The sequence below is a fragment of the Gallinula chloropus genome, assembly GCF_964237585.1.
Source record: "Gallinula chloropus genome assembly, chromosome: 2".
NCBI classification, from domain to species: domain Eukaryota; kingdom Metazoa; phylum Chordata; class Aves; order Gruiformes; family Rallidae; genus Gallinula; species Gallinula chloropus.
In genome coordinates, this window is record NC_140086.1 from 20,540,271 (window position 1) to 20,552,851 (window position 12,581).

Sequence of the window (12,581 nt, forward strand, 5' to 3'; positions counted from 1 at the left end):
GAGAACCTGGAACTCCTTGGACCAACCTTGGTGCAGGTCCTAGGTCTCACAAATCCTGGACCACCCCTGAGCACTGAGCAGAAGCTCCCCAAAACTTTCTGGCTGACAGCCATGTCAAAGCTAGCTGTACCCCAGTGATCAGCCTCACCTCCAACCCCACTTCCCTCCTACCCACTTCTCCTGGAATACCTCCCTGTCCCAAGAGCAGGGAGGAACACAAAGCAGGAGCCAGCCTGAGGTGAGTTTCTCACTGACGGGACATTTCTGCACACCTCCATGTTCTACACAGAGTGAAGCAGCCCCTGTGGAGTGAAGCTGCTGGCTTTAGGCTGCCTGCTCACAGTCAAAGATGACACAACTACAGTCTCATTATTCAATGAGACTAATTTATTCCACTAATTTATTCTCTTCATTAGATTAAGAAATTAATGCTGCTTTTACCACAGCAGGAGAAAAGCAGTTCCCTAAACATGTGGGTGGAGATGTGCCTAGTGTCACTCAAAGAGGACTGATACACTCACTCACCTTTAGCATACCACAAAAGCTTTGGTATTTTGTTGGAATTTTAAATGTTAAGGGAAAAGACAATAAAAACTACATTGTTTTTTCAATGTATAATATATGTAGCTTTGAGTAGCCAACAATGTAAAATGAAGAAAGAAAATTTACCTCTCTGACTATGGGTTCATTTACAGAGGTTTTAGCAGGAGACAGCAGCTTTGTTACTGCTTCCTTTCCATGTGTGACTTGTGAATAATCGTATGACAACAGTGCCTCTTGAATCTCTGTCAGGCCACTGTGAGACCAGATGAGAAAAACTGCAGCCATTTGATATAACAGATGAAATGATACAGCTGCCAGCCAGTGCATAATGCAGGAAATCAAAGGGGAGATACAGGGTGACCCTAACATCTTCAGGTTATCATTTTATGCATGTAAGTACTCAGAGAAAAAAAAAAAAAAAAGCAAAGCTTCTCCTTTTCAGTACAATATAGTATAGTATAAAATAAAAAAGGTATAATATAAATATTTAAACCAGTTTAAATAGACCCAGGGTGTGGGAGAAAACCATAGAGAACCCATCCTGCGACAAAGCAAGCTACTCTGCCATCCCAGCTCAGTGGGAGATGCCGAGAAGCCCGTGTTCCTGAAGCTTCTGCTGTCTGCTGCCACCTATGGTTGGAAAAGCAGCTTTTCCAAAGATCGATCCATCTACAGAACTGACTGAACATGCAACCACAGTTCTACATGAAGGAAATGAAAGGAACTTATAAAAATGGCATGGATGGTCAAAATTAATGTTATGTTTAGGTACATGCTTTCAGTTTTCAATCTACTGAACTCCCACCGATTCCAGTTTGTCCCCAATGCATTAAAATTTCATTGGCTTTAATGTAGCATAGCCTTTCTCTAAGAAAAATAATTACAGAGTAAAAATCTGCTCCAAAAAACTTAGGTGGTGGAGAAAGGGGAATCACACAAAACCATTCGAAAAATTATTTTTGTGTTTGCTACAATTTGGGTTGAGCAGAGATTTAGATGTGGAGCTCACACACATCAGGAAGCCTATGAAATGATCGAAGAAAGAACAAAGCTATTATTTAAGTATATTTTAAAAAAAGATATAGTCTGTGAGAAAGATGCTCAGACTTGTAAATGCAATAATCCAGATTGTTCTTCCAACTTAAATTTAGCCAACTTATGCATAATGCATCGGCCGGAAAGTCTTTAATTACTTTCTCACACACTGGTTTTATAGCGTAGTCCAAGAATCACATTGCAATAGAGTTTTTGACTCATGAGGAACAATTCACCAGGAAATGAAAATATATCCTTATAATTTTATATGTTTATATTCCGAACTAATCAGCTCATTTTAGTGACTTTATTTACTCTAGAATCATATTTGGCAATACAAAAAATACTGTGTCTCTTCAAGAGTTCAGGAATTACTTTTTTTCTCTTAAGTGCACCTGAGTGATATTTGCCATAAGATGGTTCAAATTAATATCTTCAGAGCAGCCGAAACTATTAATCCTGTTGTCATACATAAGCTATCTCATTTCTCTGACCTTTCACTTTCCAGTGTTCAAACCAGAGTTTCACTGAGGTTACAATTCACAGGTCACAAGGCCACAGATAACCTTAGATATGAGTATGTCATTTTCTTACAGAAAGCAGACGTGAATCAATATTTAGAAAGCTGGAGAAATCCAGTTTTTCTTGCCCTTTTGTCCAATTTGAGTTTCAAAAGCTGCGAGTTTAGCGGTTCTGAATAAACAAAAATGAGTGCAGAGGAAAAAAACAGAAGCAATTTGGTTACCCACGGGCCACAAACATGACAGACAAACACAATTTCACTCATGGCATCCCAGGAGATGCTCCAGCTCCACATCCAGGTTTCCACAATTCCAATGGTACAGCAGGGAGGAGCTGGGGCTGTTACGCATTGAATATTGCAATGGGAGCACCTCAGCTGCAAAGAAATATGCATGTACCATCAGAACATGCAGTGCTTTGAGTGGGGAATGATTGGCTGAAAGGCCATATCTCAAAGCAGACCTGTCCTGGGATTTTGTTTTAATTCTCATCTGTTCTGCACATGACCAAAGAGCTTGGGGCAGCATGGTGAAAATGGGACTAGCATACTTCCTCCTGCCCTTTGTGTCCTTTATGTCAGGTGAAGCTCTCGCTGTGAATGAGTTCAGGCTCCACATCCCACATTAACTCAAACAACCCTTCTCAGGATCACTAATATATGTACAAGGGGGCCCAAATCAGCATTGTTATTTCACATGCTTGCATTCAGTTAGACATTTAGCAAATAATAGTTTGAAGGGGGATGGATAGAGCAGTTGGCCTTGGAGGTCTTTTCAAACTGTAATGATTCTATGATTCTATAGTTTCCACTTGAGATAGATGCCTAAATGTTATGGAGACATGGTTAGTGTCGGTTTGTTGCCTTATGAAAAAACCCTAAGTGTCACGCTGTTGTGAAGAGCCCGGCTTAACACCTAATGCTGCAGATCTCTTAAATGGGACCTTTTCCAATTGCCTACTCTTTTAAGAGCACGTCCAGCATCCACCAGTTTCAGAGCATGTCATAGATAGTAAATAAGAGAAAATGAATGTCTTAATGCACAGCAATACTACTCCTAACAAGGACAAGGGAAGCTAGATAATAAAGTTAAGGTAAAGGCTTTTTAAGTACTCAATTTGTGATTGCAGGCAAACTGCTTCAATAGGGACTGAATTATCCATGCGGCTATATCCATTCTGCAGGTTTTAACACTGTGTCTCTTGGTGTCTTTAGTTCACAGAACTTTGGGGTATGTTCAGTATCAAAATGGAGCCTGAATTTAATTTAATCTGGAACATAATGTGAATTAAAAATGAAACATTCTCCTTTCTCCTAAAGAATGAAGTCAGGAAAAGCTAGTAGACAATATTTTTTTCTCTATTCTCTTCATCAGGTCCGCTATTCAAGGGAGTTTCTACACAAAATAGGCAGGGAATACAAGGATTTTGGTGTTCACCAGTTGCCTGAATCATCAATGGGAACATGTAGAAACTCTGTTTATGCATGCACCTTTCTGACTGTCCTGCTGGCATCTGGAAAGCACCATATTTCACTGTTATTCAGGAAGGAACAGGAATAAAGAGCTACTAAGTATCTCAAAACACTGGATGGATTATCAAACAGATCTAACTTGTAAAAGAAATTTTTAGTGCTCAGCTGGTGAATTGTGAGATTAGTGTTGTGGAAGGGATGAACTTGGTATCCCACCGGGAAATGTCAGGTTACTGTATGCATCCCAAAGTATTTATCTCCAGATAAAGCTCTGCACATTGTTACCAAAAATGATGACTGCACAATAAACAGCCAACAGAACCCTGCAGAAATGCGATGTCCTCTTTGGTGCTGTGAAATAAGGTTCACTGACAAGCATAAGATTTTGCCTTCTTCCTTCCTTAAAGGCCACATCCCTGAGGAAGTCTTCTCAAACCTTGTCATTTTTTCATGTTTACATTGATCAGCTTTATAACGAAGCTTCCTTAGGCTGTCTTTTTTGGGGTTTGGAGGTTTGGGTTTTTTTGGTCTTTCCCCCCCCACCCCAGAAAGTGCATGCAGAAATGCCTAAAAAACGTTACTATGGGCATGATGCTAAAACAGTTCCATGCACACTGACACTTTCAAGGGTCCTGTTGCAAGTAACAATTTTGAAACTTTTTGACTGTTCCTTCATATGACACTTATGAAGAGGAACCAGAAATTTAAGTAGAGACATTGCAAGATGGACTTTAATTTTAGGAAACCACAGCTGCACTACAAGTGACATCTTGTTAAGGACCAAGCTGTCAATGCCCATAAAACATGGAGTCTAAAGAAAACAGCACAAAGCCTCTTCTGTCCTGTTTTTTCCCTTTAGTTTGCTGTGAATAGGAATGTTATATGCACTGCCAGAAGGATAGAGGCTGACAAGGAAAACTGATAGGATCTGCTGTGGAAAAGGAAAAAAAATTAAAGCTTTCTCTCTAAAAGTCACATAGGTATTTGCCACTGCCTTAAAAACACTGGTGGGCACTGCAGCATCCAGGGCCATCAGGATGGCTTGGAGAGGGCTGGAGAGCACACTGTCCCCCATGGATTCTGGTCATCATTCACATTTAGCTGCAAGAGAAGCCCTCTGATGTTGTCCAGGGTTTGCTTTGTGTGCTCAGACTTGGACTATGCCTGCACTTCTAATACCATCCCCTTGTGTGGTGATCTCTTCCCCAGCAGCGTTGGTGGTGATTAGGGGGGCAAGAGCTGTGTCTGCAGGACTGTCAGTGCTGGGGCCACTCTCAGCTCTGCTACCATGCACGACCTACCCAAAAAAAATGATGGGGAAATTCTCAAAATCAGTATAAATCCAAAGATTTTCTCATATTTCATAGGCTATGAACTTTGGATCCCCACACATGATTTTTTAGAGGAAATCTGCTGCTGTTTTCCTCCTCTGACTTCTTTATTTTATCTTGTATATCCAGGTGAGACACAATCTCTGCAAAATGAAGTCATGTCACTGCTTGCCAGTGTTTAATGCAAAGCGCAGAGGAAAAGAACAGCAGGCTGAGGAAATATCAGGAGATTCCCACTGAGGGTTTCTTAGTAACTTGGATAAACAGAACTGAGGAACAGGGGGAAAATTTTAGTAGCTAAAATGGAATAAAAGCATATCTGAGAGTGTGGGCCTCACAATATCCCAGTGCCTCCATCACAGGGAGGTCCTACTGCGGCAAAAGATGGAGCAATTTCAACAGAGGTAAAGCTAAAATAGCAGCATGGCATTGGGGATGCTCAGGAAAACAAACAAACAAACAAAAATCCCAAAAAGAATAAGCAACATGTTGTCTGTCTGTCTTATTCACTTTGAAGTCCTGGGTTTTTTTTGTGGCCCACCAATCACTACAATCCAGACAGTCACTGCATTTGCTGGTGCCTGGTTTGCCCAGTTTGTGTTTGCTGTTCCCCGTGCTCCCCGCAAAGCCCCTTCGCAAACACACAGACTTGAAAGGAGAAGTCGTAATTCAGGAAGTCTCCCAACACCGCAGGGTTACGGTTCTAATATGGAAGGGTTAAGATTGAAAACCAGAGTAGTTTAATTCTATTTTCAGAAATCAGTACCTAACACAGGATTATCTTTAATGACAGACACTGAGGTGTCAAAGGACTGTGTCAGGTTTCAGACCTTTCCATACTTTAAATTCCTGTGTCTAATCAAAGGTTAACTGAATTGTTGCTGGTGGTGAAGAGTTACTTCAATGCAGGGTTGTTGTGGGTGGCCTACAATAAGTAATACCATATTCGGGTAGCAGTCTCCTACATGGGAACATATTTCCCAAGCACGAGCCTGTGTACAGAAAATATATGAGACAGTGTATGCAAACTATCCCTCAGGAGATGGTGAAAAATAATTCTAACTTCAACTGTTTCCTAACTGCTTCATCCCTTAGCCATATGACCTTATCTTTTGTCATGACCATTCAAAAGCAATTTACTTTTAAATCGGATAAAAATAAGTAGTAGCAATTAGCTAGCTTTAATTCCGAATTGTCAGAGCTCACATCAGCAAAATTCTCTTTCATTCTGTTGGGCTGCAATTTCTAATTTGCTTGTTTGGGTTTTTTCTGGGCAGCTTACTACTTTGAGAAAAAAAGGGAGTCAAATTTTTATGAATTGATTGTTTATTGATTTGACAATACTTAACTACATAAAGTAGGACATAAAACATAAGTGGATTCATACCCCACAGTTGAAACTGAAACATGATTTTTTTTTAAAATGTCTAGTAATTTGTCTGTATTGCAAATAGTTTCTTTGAAAGGAAGAATATGGCTACAGAATCTATGGGTAATTTTATGCTTAAATGCAGCTTTGAACTGGGTTTTTTTTTTAAGAATTTTCCTTATCCCTTATTCCTTGTTATAGTAGCTAAATTCTTGTTTCATTTGGTGATGTTAACACCTGGAACGTCAGATGCCTACAATGATTTGATTTCTCTGATGTATTTCTTTTGAGGCAATTTATATTTTGATTTTTCACAGGCTTTGACCAAAAATATATAAAATTTCTATGACCATGAAGTATATTGCTATATAAAGGATTGATACTCAGTTATTATAGATGTGCTTTGTAAAGTTTCCAAGTCTAAAAAAGGTGAATGAAGTGATTAACCGAGATGCTTTAAAAAATTGTAACCAAAAGCTCCTGTCACTACAATCAAACATCAAAACAATGTTGCTCAAAATAAGGATTTTTGCAGAAGATTTGCTATGAAACAGAAATATTCAGGGCAGGGGGATTTCTTTCTAGAAATATTTGTGGTTTCACTGAAAACCTCAAAATGAAGTGTTTGGGTTTCCAATGTAAAGTCCACATATTTTGTTATTATGGTGGAAGAATTTTGCTTTTCTATTGACTCGTCCCTTTCCATCCCCAAAATCCACTAAGGAAATCAACAATTAAATATAAATAAGAAACAATAATTATTTGGTTTCTGGAAAAAAAAATGGTGGGAAAATTTGCATTTCCTGCCCTCTCTCTGTGTATTTTAGGTAACATAAGGGCATGATTAAGTGTCTGAAAGTGGAAATACAAACACAACAACTGATCCAACTCTACTTGAATCATAATTGCATAAAGATAGAAGTGATAAGTTAAGCAAGAGAAAGTTTTCCTTACTGTGATCAAAATGACTTGTACAGAACTTCATTGCAAAATGGAGCATTTGTATGTCTTCTTCAGTAGCACCCGAAAGAAAAACAGTTTCCCTCAAGTCCCTGCAAAATCAATGCAAAACTTGAAAGCAATCAAAATTTTTGCAAGCCATGAAGATGTAGTTAATCCTATCTGTAGTTAATCCTGCAGCTCTCAAGGCAGTGATGTGAAAAACTACAAAAAGCAGAAGAAATTCTCTTCCACTTCCAGGTGGTGCAGGAAGTCTTTCTTGCTCTATACTCCCTTTCGCTTATGCCTCTGGCCTGATGCCAAGCACACCTTGGATCAGGTAGCCCACGTGGAAACGAAATCTGTTACAATTAGGGAAAGTCGCCATGGCCTTCTGAAAGTCTGCCCCTTCTTTCAGAGAAACAAAGGAGATCCACCCTGCAAAATGAAGAAGGTCTAGTGTTCTGTATTGTCTAGACAATACACTGAATTTCACACTACTCTTTTATTAAACACAAGGCCAACTCTTGAATGGGTTAGCAAAGCTGTATGAAATCTGCTGGACATAGAAAGTTATGTAAACAGACTGCACACTAAGCCAGCCTCTCCTGATGCTGGATACATGCTGGCCTTAAGAGAAGCAGGAACCTGCATCTGCTCTGTGTTTATAGACAGACATAAAATGATTATTGCAAGAACTGTAGATAATGTGATCCAATGTGGATACAAATCTCTGGAGTATCCAAGGAATTCATTTGAGTTTTGAGAAGACTTTGATCTGTCAACATTTCCATTTTCTGTTCTAAATAACAATTAAGCCATTAGAGCAGTGCGACTGAAGCCAAGTTTCCTGCAGATTTCCACCCCACAACAATAGATGTCAGATTCTAATAGGGGATATTTCATATAAAAAAAAAGAAATAATCCAAATTTTGCTCATCTAAAAAAACCCAAACTAATATAAGCTCTAACCCAAAAATGACATCTGCAGTTTTAAGCAAAGCCATATTACTTGAGTGATTAGATACCATGTCTGAACATGAATAATTCATGGCCTCCCTTTGTTCCAATAGCTATCTAAACTGTGAATTTATATAACTTATTTGTCCAATATTTTAGTCTGCAGTGGAAATAATGAAATGTGTCAATAATTTGTTACTTTAGACTCCTTGCCGCAGAAATCTGGTTTCAATTCCATCTGGACTAACATCTATTTCTGACAACCTTAACTGTTTCAAAATATCTAAGGCCAAAAACAAAATCTAGGGCTAAATTGGAAATCTGGGACCATTTCAGTGACTCAATCAAAAATAAGAATCACCGGCAGTCACAATTTCAACCCTAAAAACTTAGTAAAAAAAGCTATTGGACACAGAAAAATACCCCTAGATTTTTTGGCTCCTTCATGGGAGGTCTCAGTGAGATTTCACAATGATTAAGCGTAAGTCCAATGCTGAGTAGGAAAATTTCCACAGCAGCTGCAGCATTCACCTGGAGCTTTTGTCAAAGCCTTAGTGATATGCTCCCATTTGTCACTACTGGCACACACGGAGCCCCATCTGTGCCATCAAGAAGAGAGCAGAAATGCTCCTTGCCACACAGAGTCACTCGTTTACCCTGGTAAGACTATCATCCATTTGACATGGGAGACACTCCATTCAAAGAGGCCTAAAAACTCTGGGGGATAGAAATAGGATTAACCTTGCTGAAGATCTCTTGGTAGCAGTTAGAGAAGAAGAAAACAATCTTCTCAAATCGTCACTTCTCTTGCATGCTATAGCACCAAATAGTTGGGATTTTTTTTAATATAGAGGCAAGGGAAAATTCATGGTCTGCTCTTTCATTTCATTTAAGTAAGAACTGCAACCGCAACTTTCAGTTGTGAGTAAAAGCTTTATTGTAAGAGTTTACAGTAAACATTGTAGAGGAAAACACTATTTGTAGATTACTTTCATTTTTCCCTTTTCAAATCCAAAACTATTAAGGACGTACAGGTTAAAATCTCCTTATATATTTTTCACTCCTAGAGAAAAAATCTTTAATACATGAAGAATTCTTGAACATCATAGAAAAACTTGGTGTATATATTTGTTTTGAGAATCCAGCTATTACTTTGACTTATTGAAATCCCATGTCACTCATAAAATAATTTACTTTTAATCTGATCTGATGGTTGAAGCTCTTTCCTTAAGGTCTGTTGGAAAGCTTTCGTTTGACAGTTGTTCATTTTGCTAACTCTCATGTCTAATCCATGCAATCTGGGAATTTTCCAGTGAAAATGAAATCTCAGCGGTCATCCAAGTTGCAAAGAAGAAGATCTTCTTGGAGATGTAATGTCAGTATTCAACAAATCTGGCTCTTCTATGTGTCCTTATCTAATATCCACTTTTTCCAAGAAAAGTTACCTGAATATGTTTCACCACTGGCAGCCAAAGAGAAATCAGGTGATCCCAGTAGGTCAGCTGTGGTTTGGTGCACTAAAAGAAAAACAAAACCATTAATCTCACAGTGACTTTAGCCTTAAACATTCTTACACAAGAGTATTGCTGTTCTGCTGGCTCTCCCAAGTGACAGAGTACAGCTTGGAGAAACTAAAATGTTTTAAAGCATTTTTTTGCCTCACGTTTCTCTTGCACTTCTCTTGGTCTTAACAGTACAGTAACAGGACTATTCACAAATGAGTTTTTCGTGGGGTTTTCCATTTTGTCCAATCCTACAATATCACAAAAAATGAAAATTTGAAGTACATTAATGCCTTAAAAATATTAAGCCAAAACAGTTTAAGAAACACCTTCAATTTCACTAACCAGTTTCATCCTTGAAACAAGGAACATTGAACCACATCAGTTCAAAGCTCTAGGATACATATATGATCAAAATAGCTGAATAACCACAGTGCAGATTCTGTGTTTTTTGTTTGCCACTCTAGCAAATCACCCCACACCTCTGCAGTAATAAAATCCGCCAGGAATTCCAACCAGCTCAAGTATGATCTCCACTTCCTGAGAACATCTGGCTGTTCTCAGGCTGTCGATTTTTCCAAGGGTATCTTAATTCAATCTTGTGAAACACTTTTGTCCCATATGAGGCTAAAAGCATTGATATATAATTTCTAAATAAATCCCTAGACCACTTTTTTTATGATGGGGTTATGTTAACCATGGCCCAGTCCTTTGAGATCTTTCTTGTACTAAGCAAAATCATAAAGATATCTGCTTAAGCTTCTCCAATTTCTAACCCGTCTTTCCTTATCAGCTTTGGACAAATATTGTTTGGCTTGATGCCTTGTCAACAATATCATCCCTCGACTCCTTAATAATCTTTCCTAGGGTGGTTAGTGCATTCTTTAATTTTTCGTTTGATTTCCATAAAAGCTGTATTTGCTATCTCGGCTCTCTCAGCCTTCGCAGTCAGAGCAGTATTTGTAGCACAATCACTCTACACCTTTGCCATTCCCTCAGTTTTGCTTTTAATCTTCAGACTGTCCACACCGCCAAAGCCAGCCATGTAACTATAGTTTGCAAAAGAAATTTGATAAATGGAGAATTCTCAAAGAAAATTGATTCCAGCAGTGGGTTCACGTAAACTACAGCAGTTAAAAGTGACATGCGGTGCACTGAGACAAATTTTGGTTTGTTGAAAAAGATACTTTTGGTTTGATGGCTATTCCTATGGGGATTTAGTTTGTGATTGGAATTATCTGTACAAGCTTAACAATTTATTTTCCCACTAAATCACCTACTTGAAGGCGTCACTGTCACTGAATGCTTTTCAGGACCAAGAGGGTTCTTTACTTTTCTTTGCTTGCGGCTGGTTTTGGAACCTGCCAGTTTTCAGAGGCTCTGATACTTTATGTCTGAAACGGCTCCAGTCTGCAGAAATGCTTATTTCTTTTTGCCATGACACTCCACTGATGAGGTGACCCTCCACGAGGACAGAAATAAATGTGTTTAGAGAAGATCAAAAAGCCACCCATGGATTATTATTGTATAGCGTTCACACAAAGGAAGACACTAAATACCAATTAGAGGGGGAAACCATTCCCACCCCATTCTGTTCTGTGCATACAAAATTACAGGCAAGGCAGTATGTGTCCTAATAATTTACAACCTGCCAACAGAGAACAGATGGATGAGACAAACATATTGAATTCTAAATATGTCATCTGTTCCCAAGAAATCTCAAACGTCTAATTGGAGTCAAAAGGCTGAATTTACACTGAGTTTGTAACCACTGAAGGGATGAGAGAGGAGTTCCCTAACCACTGTTTTTTAATCAAAATTGAGAGGACTTTGGCTAATAGGCTATCACATTGACACTAGGACTGTTATGTTGGAATCTGAAACGACTGATTCAATTATACTTGGAAAAATTAGGGAACAATACATAAAGAAATGTAAACGGGTTAGTTTTTCAGTGTCTCAAAATCATACTGTACTGTCCTGTGTGGTACCTTGGCTCTCTATAGCTGGAAAAACTGTTGGTTTTGCAGACACGAAACCTCAAGTACTGCTTCTCAAAGATGTTTGTTGGGATGTGTAGGTAATGAAATGCTAAAAAGGGTGAAACCTGGCAGGTTGGCAGCTGTTATGTTCCGAGCAGATGCATCGCTCTCACACATTGCCTCAGAAGACGCACTGTGCTATTTTGCGCAGTCCCGCTGGAGCTGAAACAGCCGCCAGGCCTCTGAAGATCATCTCAGCAAGGGACAGAGACTTACAGCCTCTTCTGGGAAAAAACAGCTAAGCGCTCTAAGCCCACAACCATTTAAATCCCACATGAATTTCCACTCAAGTGATGGCAGCTGTCCTGTTCAGTGCACTGAGTGCAGAATCACAGACCTCCAGCCCACGGGGTTTATCAGAAGGCATTTATAAGCAGCTGTGGGTGGTACTATGCCTGTGGCTTGTGTGCTCTCAGCACAGAAGGGGATATCCAGCCACATTGACCAAAACATTGCGCAGACAGTCGTTACAGCAAGTAATCTTCCCTGAGATCAGCAAGCGTTGCAAACTTGGGACGTAGTGTTATTGCTTGGTGAATTATGAGTAAAATCAAATGCGCAATAATCCCACATACACTCTTTAATCCTGTTGCAGAGACTGAAAAATGAGGAGTAACGATTAAGTTTTATCATTTTAAAATACCATCTTTTAAATAAAGATTTCCAAGTCTGTCTTATCAAGCCTTCTGTGTTATTTTATTCTTGTCTTCCCTTTGTGCTTTTCATTCTCATTTCAAACCAAATTGACACTACAGCAATGGTCTAGCAGTTTGTGTCATTTTCTATGAAGACTGCAACCCTTCTACCTGCTCTGGACATTTGGGTGGTAGTTTCCAAATGAGAGCATGGGAAAGCTTGTGTCAGGTA